Source organism: Mesocricetus auratus, unplaced genomic scaffold (genome assembly GCF_017639785.1).
Source record: "Mesocricetus auratus isolate SY011 unplaced genomic scaffold, BCM_Maur_2.0 Super-Scaffold_100018, whole genome shotgun sequence".
Lineage (NCBI taxonomy): Eukaryota > Metazoa > Chordata > Mammalia > Rodentia > Cricetidae > Mesocricetus > Mesocricetus auratus.
This window is the reverse complement of record NW_024429199.1, coordinates 32,486,436-32,508,890: the sequence shown is the minus strand read 5'-3', so window position 1 is coordinate 32,508,890 and position 22,455 is coordinate 32,486,436. Positions and strand designations below refer to the sequence as shown.

The 22,455-nt window shown below is 43.4% G+C and overlaps 1 protein-coding gene across 1 annotated transcript in view; it reads right to left on the bottom strand.

Annotated features, from left to right (window-relative positions):
• The window catches only part of Utrn (utrophin), a 485,772-nt gene extending 477,736 nt beyond the window's left edge, over positions 1 to 8,036 (bottom strand). Inside the window, exon 1 of the mRNA XM_021224511.2 lies at positions 7,891 to 8,036. The gene's annotated coding sequence lies outside the window, so the exon portion shown is untranslated. The remainder of the gene's footprint in view (positions 1 to 7,890) is intronic.
• Positions 8,037 to 22,455: the final 14,419 nt, after the last annotated feature.

The following is a 22,455-nucleotide window of genomic DNA, read 5'->3' as shown; positions in this document are numbered from 1 at the left end:
GATGCAGATACAGACGAAACTGAAAGGCCCTCTTGAAGGTTGTGAACAGTTTCTTGCGTCAAGGCAACTTTACTCACTTTCTCCTTGGGTGTCTTTCTATATGTCCATGTCAGGGAATCTGAAAGTGAGTTTCCCTCTAGGGTTAGCTCCCTTTTGTGATTTATCCATCCAAATTAATTCAGTTGACATCAAAATTCTTCAGACTCTACCTTACCTTTCTGCCTCTCATCCCTACCACCAGCATCTAATTCTTTGGCAAGGTCCTTTAATCTGACATTGTCAGTGTTTCCATGTCCATGTGTCCCATTTCAAACTCCACCCTGTGATAACCAAAACTGATTATCACTGTAAAAGGATCGAGAATCACCTAGGAGCCACAGCTTCCTACGAGGTATTAAGTAGATTTGTTCAATTAGATTAAGTGGGAAGATTCACCCAAAACGTAGCTTGTACCATTTCATGGACGGTATACCGGATGAAATGAACATGAGCTAAGCAGCATCCATTTATCCCCCCTGCTTTCTGATTGTGGGTGTGTTGTGACCAGCTGCATCTTTAAGTGTCTGCTGCCATGACTTCCCTTTACAGAAGACTGTTCTATCAAACTGTGGGCACAAATAAGCCCTTCCTTCAAGTTGCTTTTTTTTCTGGGCATTTTATCATAGCAACAGAATGTATCTAAGGTACCACCTGTCCTCTGAATGAGAGTGCTGGGTATAGCCTCCTAAGCAGCTTCATTCTGGCGGCCCCTGCTCCTTCCCTCCACCTTGTCCATCACGTCATCCTGTTCACACGCAACGATGCTTTCTCCGAGTCTTCCATGGCTCCTCTTCCAATACGCCATGGCTTGTCCCCACCAAAACTAATATGGAGGCTGCTGTGGAATAATCCTTTTGTGCACTGGGAAAAATGTGTTGTTCTCCTTGTCTATAAACGGCTGATTGGCCAGTAGCTAGGCAGTATTTTTCAGGGCACAGAGAATGCTGGCAAAAAGAAGGTCAGAGTCTCTGGAGTCGTGAATAGACACAGAGAGAATCAAGATAAATGTGCCATGTTGAAAGAAGGCACCACCACATGGCGGAGGGTAGATAATGTGTGTGTATGTGTGTGTGTGTGTGTGTGTGTGTTAATTTAGAACAAGCCTGAATGATCGGCCGAGCATTTATAATTAATAATGTCTCTGAATGGTTATTTGGGAGCAGTGCCCAAGACACAGGAAAACTCAGCCTACAGGGGGCTTTACTCTTCAGTGAGGCAGGGGGATCTAGTCACAAGGTCAGAGTTCTCATGAACAGGTTCACGGTTACGCCGGGAGCTGGGTCATCCTCTCTCTTCCCTCCAAGAGTCTACTTACCTCTCCACTTCCCATCACGGGGAACCAAGCATCGTGGCAGCCCCACCTCCGCTTTCATCCTTAAGAATCATCAGTCAGATTAAACCATCCTGTCTCTGTTATCCTGTCATGGCAACAGAAGAAAAGCCCAGGTGGCTTCCGGTTGTGCATGGGGTAGAACTGAACATCTGAGTCAAGCAGCTACTCACTAGCTTTTCCAGTTACGTCAGAGGCCAGTATCCTGTATCCTGAGGCAAGATGGATGACTTCTCACAAATCTGACTCTTTTTTCTTATTTCAGTGTTTGAACGACTGGGAGAGAGAGGGGGAGAGAGAAAGGATAAGAAAGGGAGAGAGAGTGAGAATACTTTCGCTCTTGCACGTACGTGTGCGCGCACAGTGCACATGAATTGAGAGGACACTATATAGCCTTGACTAGCCTGGAATTCAGTCTGTAGACCAGGCTGGCCTCAAACTCATGGAGACCTGCTTACCTTTTGCCTCCCGAGTGCTGGGATTAAAGGCGTGCACCACCACACCTGGCCCCTACTCTGACTTTTCTATCCAGGTTTTTGTTCTTTCTCCCCTAGTGTCCCCTGGTGCTGTAGAACAATCATTGTGCACTGTAAATATGTGTTACTCTCGTTGGTTAGTACAGAGCTGACTGGGTGGGAAAGCCAGGCTAGGAGAATGCTGGGAAGGAGGAGGAGTCTAAGGAGATGCCACGAGACTTACAGAGCACGATGGGAAGTACATACATGAGGTAAGCAAGCCTCCAGGGAGCACACAGATTAGTAGAAATGAGTTAATTTAATTGATAAGAGCTAGACAAAAGACAAGCCCAAGCTATCAGCCAGGCATTGGGAATTAATAAGTCTATGTGGTTATTCGGGGAGTGGCTGGAGGGACACAGAGGAACTTCATCTACACCTTGGTGACTCTTCCTCCCCTTTTATTAATGTGGATTTTAATTTCTTTTAGGCCCTCTGTCAAGCATTCCAAGCTGGCTTCAAACTCAGTGTGTAGGTAATGATGACCTTGAACTCCTGATCTTCCTGTTCTACTCCAAGCACTGGCACTACAGGCCTGGGAATCGACTTCTGGATTAAGTGATGCTGAGTAGTAAACCTAGGGTTTCAGCAATGCCAGACAATGTCTCTAACAACTGAGCTAAATCATCAGACCTTCTTCGAAACTTTTTGAGCAACCTGTGCTCTCTGGATTCTGGTTTTTGTGGGTTTTTTTTTCCGTCAAGGCTGGCTTTGATCTCTGGATCCTCCTGCATCCTCCTCTCAAGGGGTGGGATTACGAGTCTGTACACCAAACCCTGGCAACATCACTCATTTAAGGATATAGAATGTGTGCTGCCTTTTGTGTTAATACTATTCTACTTATGTGTTTTTGACTCCAGCACAAATAAGGCTCTTCAAGGGTCCTAAAGGTATCTTGTAGGTGGACTTTTCTGTCCCGCCAGCCACTTCTCAAATTAATCACACAACAACTTAATATTAATTATAGATTCTCTGCTGATAGCTTAGGCTTGTCTCCAGCCAGTTCTTACAACTTAAATCGACCCATTTCTATTCATGTATGTGCAGCCCCAAGGTTCGTTTATGTCATCTATGAACTTCTCATGTTGCTTCTTTCATGTCTGGACTCCTCAGACTCTGTCTCCCTTCTTCCCAGCATTCTCTCTGCCTCCCAAATCCTGCTAAGCTATTAGCCCATCAGTTTTTTATTAACAATGAGAGCAGCACACTTTCACAGTGTACAGAAGGATTATTCCACAGCACATCTAGACCAAACAGTACTGGATGCATAGTGTAAGGCCGTAAAAAGTTGTCATGCGCAGTAGAAGCAGAGATTTGGCTCCTGCAGGTTGTCTGTCCTCTGACCTTCACGTTCCTGTTGTGGCGCAGGTGTATAGCAAGTGTGCATATAATAATTAAATAAACGTACCTTTAAAAAGAAAACTTAGTAAAATATAGGGCTTCAGAGTTCACTTGATAAAGTGTTTGCTACACATTCATTAGTATCTGAGTTCAATCCCACTTAAAAACTGCATCATGTTGCCGGGCGGTGGTGGCGCACGCCTTTAATCCCAGCACTCGGGAGGCAGAGGCAGGCGGATCTCTGTGAGTTCGAGGCCAGGCTAGACCGACAGCCTCCAAAACAATACAGAGAAACCCTGTCTTGTAAAAACAAACAAACAAAAACAAAAACAAAAAAAACCTGCATCATGCCTACAATCCTAGCCACTGGGGAGGTGGAGACAGGGGCCTTGCTGGCTACCCAGTATAGCTAAACTGGTAGAAGTTCCCATGTTCCCTGAAAGACCCTGTCTTACAAAATAAGATAGAGAGGGTTTAACGAAGACACTGGCCATCAATCTCTACCCTACACACACACACATTTATCTCCCTAAATTCACTTTTCAAAACATTCAAATTATATCCAAAGATATTAATGTTATTAAATACAGCTGGGTTGGAAGAAAAACCCTGGATTTCAGTCCTAGCTCTACCAGAGACCAGCAATATGAATACAATGACTTCCTGAGTCTCCCACGCATCCTTAGCCTGGATGTGGAACAGGTGGATGGATTGATTCCCTGGAGGGTCTCCAAAGGTCTGGTTCTAAGAGTCTAACTTCACAGCCTCTGAAGGCATATGCAGAATCATGGAGGATGCTTTGCGACAAGCTCAATTCTCAATCCAAGAATGAGCCTGAGTGAGCGTAATCTGGTTCAAAGCCAGCCCTGCAGCATCTAGATACATTATGGAAAATTGACAACACTGTGGATTCTGCCCCACCAGGCTCTGCCTTCTTTGTGGGAATTCCACCTGACTGGTACTCAGCCAGCATGCTGTCCCAAAGATTGGAAGGAAGGCAGGAACCCCTCCCTCTGGCATCCACTTACCAGACCTCCCCCACTCAGGCTTTTAGACAGGATGGGGGAGGGGTGGGAAAGGAGCCTTTGTTCTCTTCAACATACCGTATTTTCGGGGAAGACGGGTCTTATTACTTTTGGCTTAGCAAGATTTTTGAGCACATTATTAACTTCATATTTGAGGAGATGGGATTTTTTGTCTGCTTTGTGGCTACAAAGGTCTATAAAACATATGCACATGCTTAACTTCCTCTCTTTGGGAAAAGGGTACCGTTTGTGCTTTGAACTTAGTTATAAAACTGACATTCCCCTCTCTACATGAACTAATAGCTTTGGTGTAAGTTTGCAAAATTCTCTAGCTCACCTCTTACCTCAGGGGGGCTGCTTGAGTTACTGAACTGCTAACTAAAAAGGTAACCAACCACGCCAATAGTCTTTTAAAGCACCAGCCAGTCCTAAAATCCTACAGACTCAGCTTTTAAATGCAAAGCAAACCAGAGGGAGGGAGGAGGCTGTCATCTTAACTGTGGATCTCTTGCTAGCCAAGCCTGCCAGCAACAAGGGAGAGAAGGCACATACTTTACGTCTGACATCACCACTGTCAACCAACCTTTGTTTGAGATAATTTTAAAAGAATTACTTTTAAAGACAAGAGAAAGAAGAAATATTTCTTACTATGATTCTCTCAGCAAGCAACTGTTTAATAACTTACTGAGTTCTGTATGGAATTTAAAGTAATGGGTAAAGGTCAAGCAGCAGAACTGGGTCAGTGGTTTAGAATGTTTGCTGCTCTTGCAGAGGACCCAGGTTCAATTCCCAGCACCCACATAGCAGCTAAGAACCCCCCTGGAAAGTTATGGGGTATTTGATGCCATCTTCTGACTTCTGCAGGTAACAAGCTTGCATGTAGTACACACACACACACACACACACAAACACACACACATAAAATAAAATAAATCTTTAAAAATGTTTAATGAGATTAAAACAGAAAGCTCAAAAGATCAGAAAAGCTATTCCAAAGAAAAACTATATAGAGTACAAAAAAAAAAAAAGAGGGAAAAATTGTAGGAGGGAACCTCAATTGAGAAAATGCCTCTGTAAGATCTGGCTGAAGGGTATGTTCTTAGTGATTGCTGGGGGAGGGCTCAAGCTGTTGTGGGTGGGATTTGGGCTGGAGGTCCTAGGTTCTGTAAGAAAGCAGACTGAGCAAGCCATGATGAGCAAGCCAGTAAGCAGCTCCCCTCCATGGGCTCTGATCAGCTCCTGCATCCAGGATCTGTCCTGACTTCCTATGATGATGAGCAGTGATACGGAAGTGTAAGCCACATAAACCCTTTCCTTCACTACTTATTTCAATCATGGCATTTCGTCCCTGACTAAGATGGATGACTGCTTTGATTGTTTGGATGATTTATGGCTTCTCAGTGGCACCTTCCTGGACTTGACTTGACCTCCACCTTTCTAGTGGTTACCTTGAGAGTCATACAGAGATTCAGTGGCAGCCTTCATCTCTGGTTATGCTGGGAAAGTGTCCTTGCCAGGCTTTTGTCTCTGATGCCATTTTATAACTCAGTGATCATGTTGTACTTTCTTTAGAAAACTCCAATACCACTTGATGTTTTCTGCAAGAAGTTCATAACCAATGTATTCTTAAAATATGGAAACCAAGAAAAAATTTAATATCCCATTTTTTTTCCCTTAAAAAGAAACTCAAGTGGCTAGGGAAATAAATAGCTTAGTCAGTACAGTGCTTCAAAGCTTATGGTACTCCCGAGTTCAATGCCCAGCACACACATAAAAAAATCACACACAGTGGTGCCCACTCGTCACCTAAGAACTGTGTATGCAGAGACAGAGAGGGCCTTGATGCTAAATAGACGGTGAACTCCAAGTTTCAGTGAGAGACTATATCTCTCACTGGAAGCAGGGGAAGGTGGTGCACCTCTTTCTCCCCAGCACTTGGTAGGCTGGGGCAAGTGGGCCTCTGTGAATTCAAGGCCTACTTGTCTACATAGCCAGTTCCAGGCCAACTAGGCTACACAGTGAATCTCAGTCTCAAAACAAAACAAAACAAATAAACACAAAACCAAGATGGGGCAGGAGAGATGACTCCGTGGTTAAAAGCACTGATTGCTCTCGCCAAGGACCCTGGACTGATTCCCAGCACCCACACAATAGTTCACAACCACAAGTAACTACAGGTCCAAGGGGCTCTGATGCCCTCTTCTGGCCTCCCAAGGCCCCAGGCATGCACACAATACACAGACCCATATAAGCAAAATTACATATATATGTATATATGTGGTTTATATATAAAGTATATATAAATTTTATATACATACACATATAAGTTATATAAAAATACGTTTATATATGTATATATACATATGTATGTATGCGTGCATGTATGTATAGGTTTATATGGACAGCTTCTGAGGAATGACACTTGCAGTTGATTCCTGGCCTCTGCATGCTCAAGCACACACCTGAATGAATACATAAATACCATGTACACATACACAAGTGTATATTCATATACCTGTGAGTGAGCGTGCACACACACACACACACACACTCACACACACTCACACACACTCACACGAAAAGAAAGAAAAGTCAATCCCAGCTAGTTTGTCTGTTTTCCTGAAACTAAATTCTCTTTCCTTAAGCAAAATACTCAAGCTAGGGTAGAGGTCAAGAAGTCATAGCAGAATTCTTCCAGAGAGAATGGAAACACTCTTTTTACTAAGCAGAGACAAGAAGCCCCGGGAGCTGGTGGCAGGTGCCCTACAAAAGAATTCTAGCTGCAAAAGAATGCTGCCCTCAGGCCAGAGCTTTGGAAGCTGCATTTCTCCACTCACAGCTGGCCTTTGTAATCCTGGAGCTGGACAGACATCAAGAATGGAAGATGGGAGGAAGGGGAGATGAAGGAGATTAGGAAAAAAATGTAACCCCTTGTTATATTTACTTATGTTGTATTTATGGGTATGGTATATGCACAACACATAGAGAGGTCAGAGGTCAAAGTGCAGGGGTTGGTGTTCTTTCACCACGTAGGTCTCAGGGATCCAAGGTAGATGGGATTATACCCTGTGAGCCCCTCATGGATGCCAATGGACACCTAGGCTCTTTTCCTGGCTAGGTCTCCGGATGAGGTCAGACTTTCTCCATTTCACTTTGTAAGGTACAGGGTTTGAGTTTTCTCCTTCAGGGCTCACCATCAGCATTTCCTGTAACCTCAGAACTCTCAGCAAAATAGCCATTTAGGTTTATTTCTTGGCACTTTTAAATAATTAATATGATATATTTTCTAAATAGCAGAAGGCAATGTGTCACTGAAAAACACTTGCTCTGGTCCCCATGCTCAGCCCTGCCACTCTCCCTGAATGACGTCAGACTTCTCAGTCTGTAAAAGAGAATGTACCTGACCTCCCAAGGGTGAGGATGAAGGATTCCAAGGCTACCATGCTTGAACACGCTCAGCATAGTCCTGAGAACACTCACATGGGATTCAAGACACAGTTTTCAGCCCTCGGATTTTATACAAAAGTGCCTGGTAATTAACATTTTTGGAATGCTTTCTGTCTTACTTAGGGTTTCTATTGCTGTGATGGAACACCATAACCAAAAGCAAGTTGGGGAGGAAAGGGTCTATGTGGCTTACGCTTCCACGTTGCTGTTCATCACAGAAGGAAGTCAGGACAGGAAGTCAAACAGGAGGCAAGAGCTGTGGTACACAGGCCATGGAGGGGTGCTGCTTACTGGTTTGTTTCACAGGGCTTGGTCAGTCTGCTTTCTCTTTTTCTTTCCAGACAGGGTTTCTCTGTGTAACAGTCCTGGCTGTCCTGGAACTCACTTTGTAGACCAGGCTGGCCTCAAACTCACATAGTCCTGCCAGCCTCTGCCTCCCTAGTGCTGGGATTAAAGGAGTATGCCATCCCCTTCCCCAGCCCAGGTTCTTATAGATCCAAGGACCACCAGGTGAGAGATGGCACCACCCACTATGGGTTGGGCTTTCCCCCACTGATCACTAATTACAAAAATGCCTTACAGCCGGATCTCATGGAGGCATTTCCTCACCTGAGGCTCCTTCCTCTCTGATGACTCTAGCTTGCGTCAAGTTGATGCCCAAAACCAGGTTGTACACTTTCTTTTGGTTTTCTTCTGGACCCAAGCTTATAAACAGTTTGTTCTTAAACCTTACAAAGAGTGTGATATGCCAGGCGTTGGTGGCTCACGCCTTTAATCCCTGCACTCCGGAGGCAGAGGCAGGCGGATCTCTGTGAGTTCAAGGCCAGCTTCCAAAACAATACAGAGAAACCCTGTCTCAAAAATCAAAAACAAACAAAAAAAAAAAGAGTGTGATACAAAAAACTGAAACCCAGCTACATATCTGAATGTTTTATCCCCCAGAACTCAGATGGGGAAACCCTAATCCCCTATGTGACGGTAGGAGATTTGAGGTTTAAATCAGGTTGTGATCCTCAAGCTCTCATGATAGGATTAGTGTCCTGCAAAAACAGGGAGATAGATTCTCATGGGGAGTTTTATACTCCCATGCCACCCCATAATACAACAAGAAGGCAGCTGCCGTAGTTTGAATGTAATTGGCCCCCATAATCTCATAGGGAGTGGCTCTATTAGGAGATGTAGCTTTGTTGGAATGGATATGGCCTTGTAGGAGGAAGTGTGTCACTGTGGGGGTAGGCTTTGAGGTTTCCTATGCTCAGGATACTGCCCAGTGTCTCAGTCAACCTCCTGTTGCCTGTAGGACTCTGCACACTGTCATGCACCCACCATGATGATAATGGATTGAACCTCTGAAATTGTAAGTGAGCCACCCCTAGTTAAATGTTTTCCTTTATAAGAGTTGCTGTGGTCGCTGTGGTCATAGTGTCTCTTCACGGCAATGGAAACCTTAACTAAGAAAGCAGCGATCTGCAAACCAGCTGAGATGCCTCTTAGTACGACCACCTCCATCTTGAGCCTTCCAGACTCTGGCACTATGGAAAGTACATGCCCATTGATTCAGCCATCCAACCAATGGTGCTTTGTCACAGCAGCCTCAGCTGACAGGCATTTAGCAAGGCTAAGAAGAGTCACATAGCTAGCAAGAGGTTGTGCCAGAACTTAAAGAAGTGTTTGGTGCTAGCATGTAGATTCCCCCTCCCTCCCACTAAATCACACTCCCACCCTATCTGGAAGCAATTTAAATCTCTCCCAGTAAAATCTCTATCTAGGCCAGCCCGAATCCAGCTACTATCTTTTGCTTTCTGTTATTTGTACCTCGTTTCTATATCTTTGTCCTTGACCAAAACAATATGAAGACATTTTACGTGCCTCCTCCCACCCTGAGGTTCTGGGGATTAAACTCAGCCTTCACATAGGCAAGCTGTCTACCAAGCTGATATATTATCAGCCTGGACGTGTGAAGAACTGAGACCGGAACTAGCTTATTGACACAGGGCTTGCAGGAGCCAAAAACAAGCAAAGCAACAACAAAATCAAAAACAGTGCATAGTTCCTTCCTATCGATAAAATTTAGTATTATTCCCTTTCTGAGTATAACCCTGAGGTCAACTCAAATTATTCCTTAGGGGATGAGAATAAAGAACTACTAACAATGTTTTTGGTATAGGCTATGTCTTCGTGTAGTACAAGGCTAGTGCATTACTTCTGGAATATCCATCAATTTCCTGCAGGCATCTCAAGGATTTTATAGGAGAGCTTATATGGTTACTTGGCAAAACTTCCAGAAAGTTTATCTCAGCCTCACTCTTTCTTCAGCCCCCCCTTCCAATTCTTCATGCCAGACCACAACTTATAATAGGCAGGTCTGGGCCTCAACCTCTGCTCTTAAAATGTATTCCAAGTGATGTGAAACTATTTTGCCCTGCATTCTAGTCCATCTTGAAAGCCCACAGGAGACCCAGAGAAGTTGAGTGACCTTGCCACCGTTCAGGGAGTTAATGTTCGTTTGTGTTCATGACCTGAAGACAAGTATGGCGGTCCATGCCTGTCATCGAAACGCTTGGGAGGTAGAGGCAGGAGGATCAGAAGTTAAAGGTCATGCTTGCCTGTATAGAGAATTCTAGGTCAGCCTGGCCTTTGTGAGACCGTGTCTAAATAAGTAAATTAACCCCAAAGATGACCTGATCACTCTGGCTCCATTGCCAGGGTGATTTCCACCTTGGTTTGCTTGTGCTTGTCAGTCAAAAAGATTGTAGACTCGATAGAAATGCTGAATTAATTCAGAGTCCCTCCTTAAACACCAGGGATACTAAGTAGCTAGAGATGGGGGTAGATTTGGGTGCCAAAATCCCTGTCCCCTCTTCTGTGAACTAGGGTGACAAGTGCAGGAAAAGCAAGTCACATAAATGAAAGTGGGCTCTGAGCACTAGGTTTCTTTCTGCGGTAATCTGTCTTCTGTTCGTCTCAGCCAACTGAAAGACAAACCTAGCCGATTCCTTTGGAAAGCCCTTATCTCTTTCTCTCTGGTATTTAAAGAAGGTATAATCTTCTTTTTCTGCTGGTTTGATGCTGTCGACACTATTGTTGAGGCTGGCTTTCAGAAGATTCCTAAATTGTTCATTTTCTCATTCTCTGACAAGCTGAGCCTTTCCTGGAGATCTCCCAAAATGGTTTTCCTAACAAAAATGTTTCTGTGCTGTTGATGTTAAACAAAGCTTTGAAGTCACTACTCTTTTCTCTGTCAGTTCCAAACTACTTGAAGAAATGGTAAGACCCACCCCCCCAAATCTTCAAAATATTCACAAAATGAAATTATAGTTCTAATACCTGTCTTGATGATTAAATAAATTGATGGGGGGATTCTTGAATTTTAGTTCTTGTGTTTTCATTACAATTTATTTTTATTTTTTAAGGATAGTTTCTAAGTATTCCTCAAGGCTAGGGTAGCTTAGAAAATACAGAGGACAACTATAGCCATTGAGAGATTGGTTATAAGTACCTGGCCTGACCCAGTCAGTGGCCATTGGAAGCATGCCTATTGCTAAGGAGGGTGTCTGCAAGCCAGCAAGATGGTTCGGCTGGTAAATATTCTTGATGACAAGCTCAGCTTGCCCACCACGCCCAAAGCATTGGATTCTATCCCTAACACCTCCTTGCTATGTTATGAAAGAGGTGTCTCTTTTACCAGATTATCTCCCCCTTCCTTTTTTTTTTTAATGTGTTGTATTTTGTCATTGTTGTTTTGTCTTGTTTTAGACCTGGAACTTGCTTCGTAGACTAGACTGGCTTTGAATTCATAGAGAATACCCTGTCTCTGCTTCCTGAGTCCTAGGATTAAAGACATGTCCTACCATGACTGGCATTTGTTACTATTTTTGCTCTTGTTTTTTTTTTGTTTGTTTGTTTGTTTTTGTTTTTGTTTTGGTTGCGGTTGGTTGTTGTTGTTTTATTTTTTTATTTTTTTTTTTTGGTTTTTCGAGACAGGGTTTCTCTGTATTGTTTTGGAGGCTATTGGTCCAGCCCAGCCTCGAACTCACAGAGATCCGCCTGCCTCTGCCTCCCGAGTGCTGGGATTAAAGGCGTGCGCCACCACCGCCCGGCTTATTTTTTAATTTTTTTGAGACAGTGTTTCTCTGTATATCTTTGCAGCCTGCCCTGCAGCCTGCCCTGTAACTTGCTCTGTAGCCCAGGCTGTCCTTGAACTAACAGAGATCCGCCTGCCTCTGTCTCCAAGTCTTGGGGATTAAAGGCGTGTGCTACCACCACCTGCCTGACTAACACAGGGTCTTGTTCACAGCCCAGAGTGGTAGTTTGAATAAACGTGGCCTCTCAGGGAGCTGAACTATTAGGAGGCGTGGCCTTGTTGGAGTGGGTGTAGCTTTGCTGGAAGAAGTGCATCACTAGGGAGTGGGCTTTGAGGTCTCAAGTGCTCAAGCCGGTTCTGGTGTGATATTCACTTTCTGCTGCCTGAGGATCCAGTTGTAGAACTCTCAGCAACTCTAGCACCGTGTCTGCCTGCATGGTACCAGGCTTCCCACTGTGGTGATAATGGACTAAACCTCAGAAACTGTAAGCCAGCCTCCGCAAAGTGTTTTCCTTTATAAGAGTTGCTGTGGGGGCTGGAGAGATAGCTCAGAGGTTAAGAACACTGACTGCTCTTCCAGAGGTCCTGAGTTCAGTTCCCAGCAACCACATGGTGGCTCACAGCCATCTATAATGAGATCTGGTGTCCTCTTCTGGCTTGCAGACAGACATGGAGGCAGGCCGTTGTATTCATAATAAATCTAAAAAAAAAAAAAAAAAGAGTTTCTTCACAGCAATAGAAATCTTAACCAAGACACCCAGTCAGGCCTGAAATCTATGTAGCCCAGGCTAGCCTCAACCTCATTGCAATCTTCTTGCTTCAATCTCCTGTATCCTGGGATTCCATGAGAGATCCACTATGCCTGAATCTCCTGATAATGTAATTTCATTTCCACTTTGCCATGAAAGTGAAACTTAGTACAATTCATGTTGAACTTTATTGCATTTTAAGTATTATCAAATGTGGCCCCCGTCTTTATAAACAGGGGAAATTTGGAGATGAGCACACAAGCAGCTGTGAAGACAGTATTTGCACTGCCACAAACACCTGGAACTTCCAAAAGCTGGAGAGGGATGCAGCCAGATACTTCTCCAGCACCTTCAGGGAGCCAGGGCAAGCATCTGCTCCTTGAATCAGCTTTGAGAACTGGGAGATGAGGCATTTCCATCACAAAGCCACGCTGAAGTTCATCATAGCAGCAGCAATGGCAATCTCATGCTGGGAGGTGTGGTGGGGGTGGAGAGTGCTTTGCTTTTGATGCTTCGTTACACCAAGGTAATTGAAGTGGTTTTTATTTTTTTAACTTCAGGATACAATGATAAAATAGTCATTTGCCTCACATTAATATCTGCTGTGAGCAATAAAATGGACTCCCTGGAGGTGATATTTTGAACCTCAGCACTACCCTGCTAGACGGGTAACTTTGGGCAGGTTACAGATCTCCCCTCTTAGTTTCTTTATCAATAATGCAGAGATAATAACATCATTTGCCAGTGTTGCCACCAAATTTGAGGTACTATTTACAAGTGAGTCATCTGTGCTCACAAATGTGATCATTACTATCGCACAGCAGGTCAATTTAGGGCAGCATGTTCTAGACAAAGGAAGAGGCATAGCAGGTATTTTGGAGGTGCATAGACAGACAGGAAGTCCCATAATATGGACAGACAGACAGACAGAAAGTCCCATAACATGGACAGACAGACAGACAGGAAGTCCCATAACATGGACAGACAGACAGACAGACAGGTGAAGGCGTGCTTGGTGCTCAGCTCTCTTTCTCCTCTGACACAGCCAGGCCCCGCCTTCGATCAAGATAGGTGTTCCCACATCAACTAACTAATAAGATCCCAACATGTCTCAAAGCTCATCACTCCGGTGATTCTGGATTCTCTCGAGCTCATGATTGAAGTTAACCACCCCCCCCCAAAAAAAACCTCCCTGATCATAGGCAATATTTTCCCCAACCCAGCGCACAATGAAGAATAGTATAGCCTGGGATGGAGGGGTGGGTGTGAATTTCAACCTAGCCTTTTTCCTTAGAAAGCAACCCTGATTACTTTGCCATAAATGATTTCTTATTTACTTCTTCTCCATTCATAACATTGTATCTGTGGGTTTTTTCCTCCTGCCCCCGTATATTGAAAACCTTAATTCTCCTCTCTATTTCCTAATTTTCTTATTTAGAATTGTATCACAGCATTGAACATTGGCTATGCTCACTGAATATTTGTTAGAAGAGAGGAAGATGAATAGATGGAGTAGAGGAATGAGGTTGGATCAGCGGAAGAAGTATCTAGGAACTGGAGCGTGAAGGGGCTCTGGGACTGACAGGCTGTGGTTCTGGGACAGACCTCCAAGTGTGGTTGTTAATGGAAAGACCCACTAGGTATGAATATAGCAAGGAGTCTTGCCTTCTAGGCAGATTTGGAAAATACTGTAGCCCCAGCCTGTCAGTCTCCCCAGTCCCAGAAGAGTGTCAATGATGTCATCAGGGACCTGCTGAGTCTGAAAAGCGTCCATGCCTCTGGCCATGTTTTCAGAGTCTCCCACGACCATGCTTCTAACAGGTTTGTGTAGAAAATTAAGCTTCCTTGTTTTGAAGATTTATTTTATTTTTGGTTTTTCAAGACAGAGTTTCTCTGTATAGCCCTAGCTGTCATGGAACCTGCTTTGTAGACCAGGCTTGCCTTGAACTCATTGAGATCTTCCCCCTGCCTCCCAACTGCTTGGATTAAAGGTGTTTACCACCACCACCACCCAGTGATTTATTTTCATTTCAAATTTTTTGCTTGTATCCTAGTTAACTTTCTATTGCTGTGACTAAACACCATGACCAAGGCATCTTATAAAAGCAAGTGGTTAATTTAGAGCTTGTAGTTCTAGAGGTCTGGAGTCTATAACCATCAACTCAGGGAGCTTGGCCTGAGTAGCTGAGGCTTACTTACATCTGATCCACAAACACAAGCAGAGAGCTAACTGGAGCTGATGTGGGTTTTGATACTTCAAAGCCTGCTCCAGTGACACGCCTTCTCCAACAAGGCTACACCTTCTAATCCTTCTATGGTGGTTTGAATGAAAATGGCCCCATACACTAATAGGGAGTGGCACTATAGAAGGTGTGGCCTTGTTGGAGGAATCATGTCACCGGGGGTGGGCTTTGAGGTTTCAGATGCTAAAGCCAGGCCCAGTGCCTTGCTTTCTCTTCCTGCTGCCTGAAGATCCAGATGTAGAACTCTTAGCTGCCTTTCCAGAACCATGTCTGCATGCTTCCCACCATGAAAATAATGGATAAAACCTCTGAACTATAAGCCAGCCACAATTAAATGTTTTCTTTATAAGAGTTGCTGTGGGTCATGGTTTCTCTTCACAGCAACAAAACCCTAACTTTCCCAAACAGCTCCACCAACTGGGGACTAAGCTTTCAAATATATGAGCCTAGGAGGGTCATTCTTATTCAAGCCACCAAAGTGTGTGTGTGTGTGTGTGTGTGTGTGTGTGTGTGTGTGTGTGCGTGTATGTGTGTGATAGGTTACTGAACTCAGGTCCTCTGGAAGAACAGCAAGCACTCTTACCTGCTAGGCTGTCTGGGCCCATTGCTACTGACTCTGTTCCATTTTGATTTAAGGTCAGAGAGTTCAAACCTATTCTTTTTTTAAAATATTTTTATTTATTTATTGTGTATACAGTCTTCTGCCTGCATGCCAGCAGAGGGCATCAGATCTCATTATGGATGGTTGTGAGCCACCATGTGGTTGCTGGGAATTGAACTCAGGACCTCTAGAAGAAAGAAGAACAGTCAGTGCTCTTAACTGCTGAGCCATCTCTCCAGCCCTCAAACCTATTTTTGTTCCTCAAGATTAAACTGCAGTGTGTTTGACTTAAGCTGTAGTTACCAGGTGTCTTGACCCTCAAGACCAAATTACAGGATGTTTGACTTAGGTCGTGATTACCAAATGTTTTAGGTATTGGGAAGGTAATTACGTTTGTTCCTTGTGTCTTGGTAAGGAAATCTTTTGCCTTCCCCTTTTGCTTGGGGTATAAAAAGGTGGTAAGTAATAAAGTTGGGACATCTGCAGTATTCACTGAGAGCCCTCCTGACTCTATATTTCTATCTCTTGTCTATTTGTTTCCTCAATCCTCACTCCCCTTCTCAGGAACATACAGACAAGTCACTGGACTCACTGGACCGACACTGGGCCATCTCTCCAGGCCAGGATTAACAGTAATTTGCAGTAACTGGAATTCTTGAACAGAACCTGGTCATGCACCCCACTTTTCTGCTTGGTCTCTGTCGTGGGAACACAGCCTCAGTCAAGTGAGACCCTGAAAACGTCAACACAGGGAGGCTTTCTAACGGTGGTTATTCTGGGACATTCTAATATGAAGCCAAAACTTATCTCCCACCAGAGAAAGGAACTCAAAATTCCCACTGCAGGGGTTTAAATTTCTATAATTAGAAAAAAAAAGTTGGTGTTGGAAAAACATACACAAGCTCTGAGGAATAATCTATCCATTCAGAAAAAAACTAAAGTGTGCTTGTGGGAAATTTTTTAGGAAAAAGACAGCAGAAGAAAGAGGAAGTGGGAATAAGCCTAAAGATTTCTAATGTGTCAGGGGCCCATTGGTGTCAGACATTCATTAGCCCTGGAGAGACCCAGCAACATCCAATGTCTTCCAGCTAAGGAGCCCGGCTGTTGCTCTTCAAGACAATTTTGGTTTAGAATGAACCACTTGTTTTCAGAATGAAAGAGTATTCACACCAGTTAGCTTAGAAGGATTATGCCTATGGCTTCAGTATGTGACATGCACACAGGCATACTCAGCACACTTTTTCTGAGTCAGACTTTCCCGTGTATGGATTGAGAAGGGAGTGAGGGACATCTTGGGTTTCACTTGGCAGTCAGGCAGTCCCCTGTCACACAGCAACACCATCTCGGGGCTGTTTGTTTGTTGTATGTCCCAATGCTAAGTACCCCCAAAGAAGATTTTCCAGAAGGTACAGATAGTGAATGTCAGTCTATGAACTCTCAGGACTATTTTTGAAGAGTAACTACCTCAAGATGAATGCTCGGTTTCCAGAAACTTGAAGTAGTTGTAGTTGACTCACAGAGAGGCCTTTAATGGATGTTCACTGTGAGTCTCTAATATTCTGATACATTTACCCCCTTTGCCTCCTTTGCCTGGGCTGGAAACAGCTCCTCTAAGCTAATAGGGCCACTTGGTGAACAAGTACCTTAATTTACCTACCCCCTTGTGAGCCATTCTCCACGGGGGTGATTAATGAAGGGGTTACAAGGCACTGCTGGTGGGCCTCCCCTGTGTGTGAGCAGATGGTTGTAGCTGTGCATAGGCATGGTGTAAAGCTTTAAAAAATTGACTGGGAGGATCAGTGAAATGGATCATCTGGTAAAGGTGCTTGCCACCAAGCACGATGACCAGAGTTCGATCCCCGTGATCCACACAATGAAAAAGAACCCTGCCCTTCAGCAAGTTTTCTTCTGATGTGTACACTTGTGCCATGGCACACTTACCTCCTAAACAAATAAGTAAATGTACCTTTTAAATTAAAGACAGCATCAACTAGGCATGGTGGGGGAGGCCTTTAATTCCAGTGGTCAGGAGGCAGAAGCAGACAGACCTCTGTGAGTTCAAGGTCAGCCTGGTTTACAGAGCAAGTTCCACGACAGCCAGAGCTCATACAGAGACCTTGTCTCCATCAGCAATGTCAGCAACAAAAACAGCAATAATAAAAAAGATACTTTTCCTTTTGATTCAGTTGCAATCCTTCTGAGACTTTTTTATAAAGTCCATTTGATGCTGTTATATCTTTAACTTCTTTTTTCCCTCTGGTGACAGAGTTTCATCTAGCTCAGGCTAGTTTCAAATTTCCCATGTAGCCAAGGACAGCCTTAAACACTCATTCTTCCTGAAGTGCTGGACTGTTGTGGAATATTTAACTATGCAAAGATGTGTTACATTTGTTTATGCTGTGGAATATTACTGTGTAAGGGTGGTGTTATATTTGTTTCTGTTGCATTTGTTTCATTATGTAAAGATGGGTTGCATTTGTTTCACCTTGCATGCCTAAGGCTCCTGATTAGTCTAATGAAGAGCTGAATATCCAATAGCTAGACAGGAGAGAAATGGGTGGGGTTGACAGGCATAGAGAATAAATAGAAGGAGGAATCTAGGCTCATGAGAAAAATAAGGAAAAGAAAGAGAAGAGAACACGGAGAAAGAAGGGACACACCTGGGGTGAAGCCAGGCAGCTACCAGCTAGCCATAGAGAAGCAGTGAAGGTAAGATATATAGAAGTAAAGAGATATTACAGAAGGAAAGAAAAGTAAAAAGTCCTGAGGCAGAAGGTAGATAGAGAGAAACAGGTTAATTTAAGTTAAAAGAGCTAGACAGAAATGAGCCTAGGCGGAGCATTCAAAACTAATAAAGTTCTGTGTCATGACTTGGGAGCTGGTTGGAGGCCCAAAAGAAAAAGCCTGCTACACTGGACTTTCTATGTGCACCATCATATTTAGCTGATGTCAGTTGGGTACCAAACGCAGAGCTTCATACACACTCAGTCAAGCACCCTAGCTACTAAGCTCATCATCAGCTCCCAGGAGGAGTTGGGGAAACTATAAGTTTTGTTTTCTTCAGGCTTAAAAAATACATTTATTAATTTCTGCCTTGCACATGCTAAGCAAGTGTTCTACCACTGAACTTACAGTTTTGTTTTCTGAGAAAGGGTTTGTCTGTGTAGTCCTGGCTGTCCTAGACCTCACTCTGAAGTGCAGGTTGGCTTCGGACTCAGAGATCCCCCTGCCTCTGCCTTCCAATTGCTGGGATTAAAGGCGTGGCACATACTACCACTCCCACCCCAACTATCTTTCTCTCTCTCTCTCTCTCTGTGTGTGTGTGTGTCTAGGTTGTCAAGATGACTTTGAACTCATTCTGTAGCTAATGCAAGTCTTGAATTAACAATTCTTCTGTGTCAGCTCCATCAATGCCTGAGATTACAGATGTATGCCACCAAACCCACTAATTGCTAATTTTAAAGTGTAGGGGATGGGCTGGAAAGATGGCTCAGAGGTTAAGAGCACTGGCTGCTTTTCCAAGGTCCTGAGTTCAATTTCCTACAACCACACAGTGGCTCACAACCATCTGTAATGAGATCTAGTGCCTTCTTCAGGTGGGTGTAGGATACACGCAGGCAGAACACTGTATACACGATAAATAAATAAATAAATCTTTTTTAAAAATGCAGGGGGGAAAGTATAAAAATAGTTGATAATTGTACCATGTATTTTCTTTATTTACAAAGTAAGCCTCTAAGTGTGTCCTTCAGCTCAGGTGGTAGAACCAAGATCTATAAACCAGGCAATGTTTGTCTTGGGAGGGCTGTGGGTGGAATATTCCTTAAGAAGGGGGTGGGAGAATTTACAGACTGTAAGATCCATCCATTTTAAGTAGCTGTTGCTAAATATTCAGAGCTGTGTAAACATGTCCACAATCCAGTACTAGGACATTTCCATCAATACAAATTGATCCTTCATGCTTTCTCTTGCCTGTAGCTCCAGGCAAACACTGATCCACTTTCCACCTACATGGACTAGCCTCTTCCAGGCATCACATTTAAACTTAATCAAATACTATTTGGCTTTTAGTGACTGGCTTCTTTCTCCCAGCGTGTCTCATGGATGAGGCTCACATATTAGGAATTTGTCACTCCCCCCTTTTTGGTAGGATACTCTTCTATTATATGAATGTATCCCATGTTGCCCATACATTTGACATGTACTATAAGACTAGACAGTTACAGCTTCTTGAAGATTGTGGACCACGATGCAAACAGACATTTTTGTGTGAGTCTTTGTTTGTAAGCAAAGGCTGTAATTTCCTCTCTGTAGATATCTGGAAGTGAAGTTGCTTTACTGTAAGGTGGATTTTTGTTTAACTTCTTAAGAAACTATCAGACTCTTTATAGTCAGCTGAATCATTTTACATTCTCACCAGCAATGTCTAAAGATGGCATTATCGTCATACCATGGCTAGTGTTTAGACTTTTAAAAAATTGTTTTCCAAGCCAGGCAGTGGTGGCTTTAATCCCAGCACGAGGGAGGCAGAGGCAGGCGGATCTCTCTGAGTTCGAGGCTAACCTGGTCTTCATAGCGAGTTCCAGAACAGGCTCCAAAGCTACACAGAGAAACCATGTTTCGAAAAAACAAAATTGTTTTTCAAAACAAAAAGTTTTGTTTTATGTGGGGTGTTTTGCCTGCATGTGTTTTTATGCACTACATACATGCAGCGCTCAAAGAGACCAGAGGAGAGCACTGGGTCCTCTGGAACCAGAGTTACAAACTGTTGTGAGCTGCTATGTAGAGTTGGGAACCAAACCCTGGTCCTTAGGAAAAGCAGCCATTGCTTTTAACCATTGAGTCTCCTCTCTCTGGCACCTTTGTCTGACATCATCATCAGTTGTAGTAGCATTATAGTCATTTTAGTAGTTACATAGAAATGTCACGTTATGGTTTTCATTTTCATTTTCCTAATAAGAGGTGGTGTTGCTCATCTTCATAGCCTTTTGTCCGCTTCTAAAATTGACTTGTCTCCTCCTTTGTTTGTAATTCTCTATTCTCCACAAGCTCTAGTTGTTTGTTAGGTACATGCTTCTCAAATATTCTTCCTCCATCCTGTGACTTTAAAAAAAATTATTATATGGTTGTCTTTTTGAAGTTCTAAAGGTAATTTTTTGTCACTGCTGTTGTTTTTTTTTTTTTTAGACAAATCAAATATGTAGCTGATAACCTTGAACTTCTGATCCTCCTGCCTCCACCCCTCCAGTACTGAGATTACAGGCATGTATTACATGCTAACCTGGGGATCAAACCCAGAGATTTTTTTATTTTTATTTTTAGTTTGCATTTGAGGCAAGGACTCTACCCATTGAGCTACATACCCAGCCCATGACAAGTAATTTTGCTGCTGTCTAAATTACCATTTGTTGGGTCATGTTTTATGTCGTTCTTCATTCGTTGTCTTCATTTCTGTATATGGGATGAGGGGAGGATGTAAAGTCATATTTCTCCATGTGGGTATCTAATTGCACCAGCACACCATTTACTACAAAGGCAATTCACATTTAATTACCTTGGCCCCTTTTTCAAAAATCAATTGGCCGTAAATATGCTGTTTATTTCTGGGCTCTCAATGTTTTTCCATTGATTTATATGTCTTCTCATGTCAATTCCACACTGTCTTGATTGCTGTAGTTCTATGTTAGGTCTGAAATTGGGAACTTTGTTCATCTTTTCTGACACCTCTGCGTTGAATTTTGAATTCCAGTTACCATTTTTCTTCTGTCTTGCTGCCTGCCTCCATCCCCTGCCATGTTTTCTGTGACAGTACCTAATATTAGGACAATGACTTCTCCTCCTCTTCCTCCTCTTCCTTCTCCTCACTGTATGCTATAGTCCAGAAGTTGAAGAAAAACGTTTTATGTTGGTGTAAGTCTCTCTACCTTCTACCTTTGCATCAGATACTAGCAGAGGGACGTCTAGGAAGTGACAGCTTCCAGTGCGGTTTCAGAATGGAGAGCCCTCCCTCCCTTTTTCTCTCCCTCCATTCCATATTTGGTTATGAGGATCATAGCAAAGAGGGTGACTGTACAGCTGGCCACAGTTCACCTGAGGTACTAAGATCACGTCTGGACATCACCACATGACATTTTCCAAACCACTTTCCTTCTGAACACCACCTCTTCCCACCCAAGTCTGTGTCCTTCTGGGACTTTCTTTACTCTTGGATCTTAACCAGTGGGCATGTCGCCCTTCTTTGGTGACAGAGACTTTTTCCAGGATTTTGGAAGGATTCTCTCTGTTTTTTACTAGATTAGAGTGTGTGGTGTAAGGCTAGAATTCCCCCATTATCTTGGTGTCCTGTGGAAAAAGCCTGTCTGGAATGCAAACCCGTCTTGCAAGAAAATGGAACTGGGAATGACAGAGACAGGGAACCTTGAAGCCTGGGATCTCTGTGAACCCCCAATGTCAAGCCATGTCTTTACTGGGTCTCCTGCTGAAGTTTTTAACTTGGCAGGCTAAGCTTAGCCTGGATTTCAGCTAATTCACATAGTTTGTGAGGGGCTCTAAGTAAACAGAAAAGTCTGGAGTGACAAGATTGGGCAGGACTGTACTGAAGAGGAGCCTTAAAGGGGCTCAGATTGAGGAAGGGTTCTGGAGAACACTTGTACCTGGAGAGGCTGGGTATAAAAGAGGCAGGGTCCTTACTGAAGGAGAAGTATCTTCAAGAAGCAGAGGAACTTTGTGTTGAGAAAATGATTACATGTGTTTCTTTTGGGTTCCATGGAAATAAACTACAATCCATGGTAGGAAGGTCCTGGAAACAGATTTAAGACAAGATGTTGACATTTTAACAGTTTAGTCTGTCTAAATATGTGATGACCTGCATTGATCCTGCATTTTCTGTGTCTCAGAAGGGTTTTGGGTGACTCATCAGAGGTAGAATGGATCCAAATGACTCAATTAACTCTCTGTGTGTGTGTGTGTGTGTTATTGACTCGTGAAGTTATTTGAATATAACCTTCATTATTTTTGCTATAACATAAAGATACAAGTTGTAATTTTTTTCAATATTTTCTTTGCATCAGCCTTCCTTCCC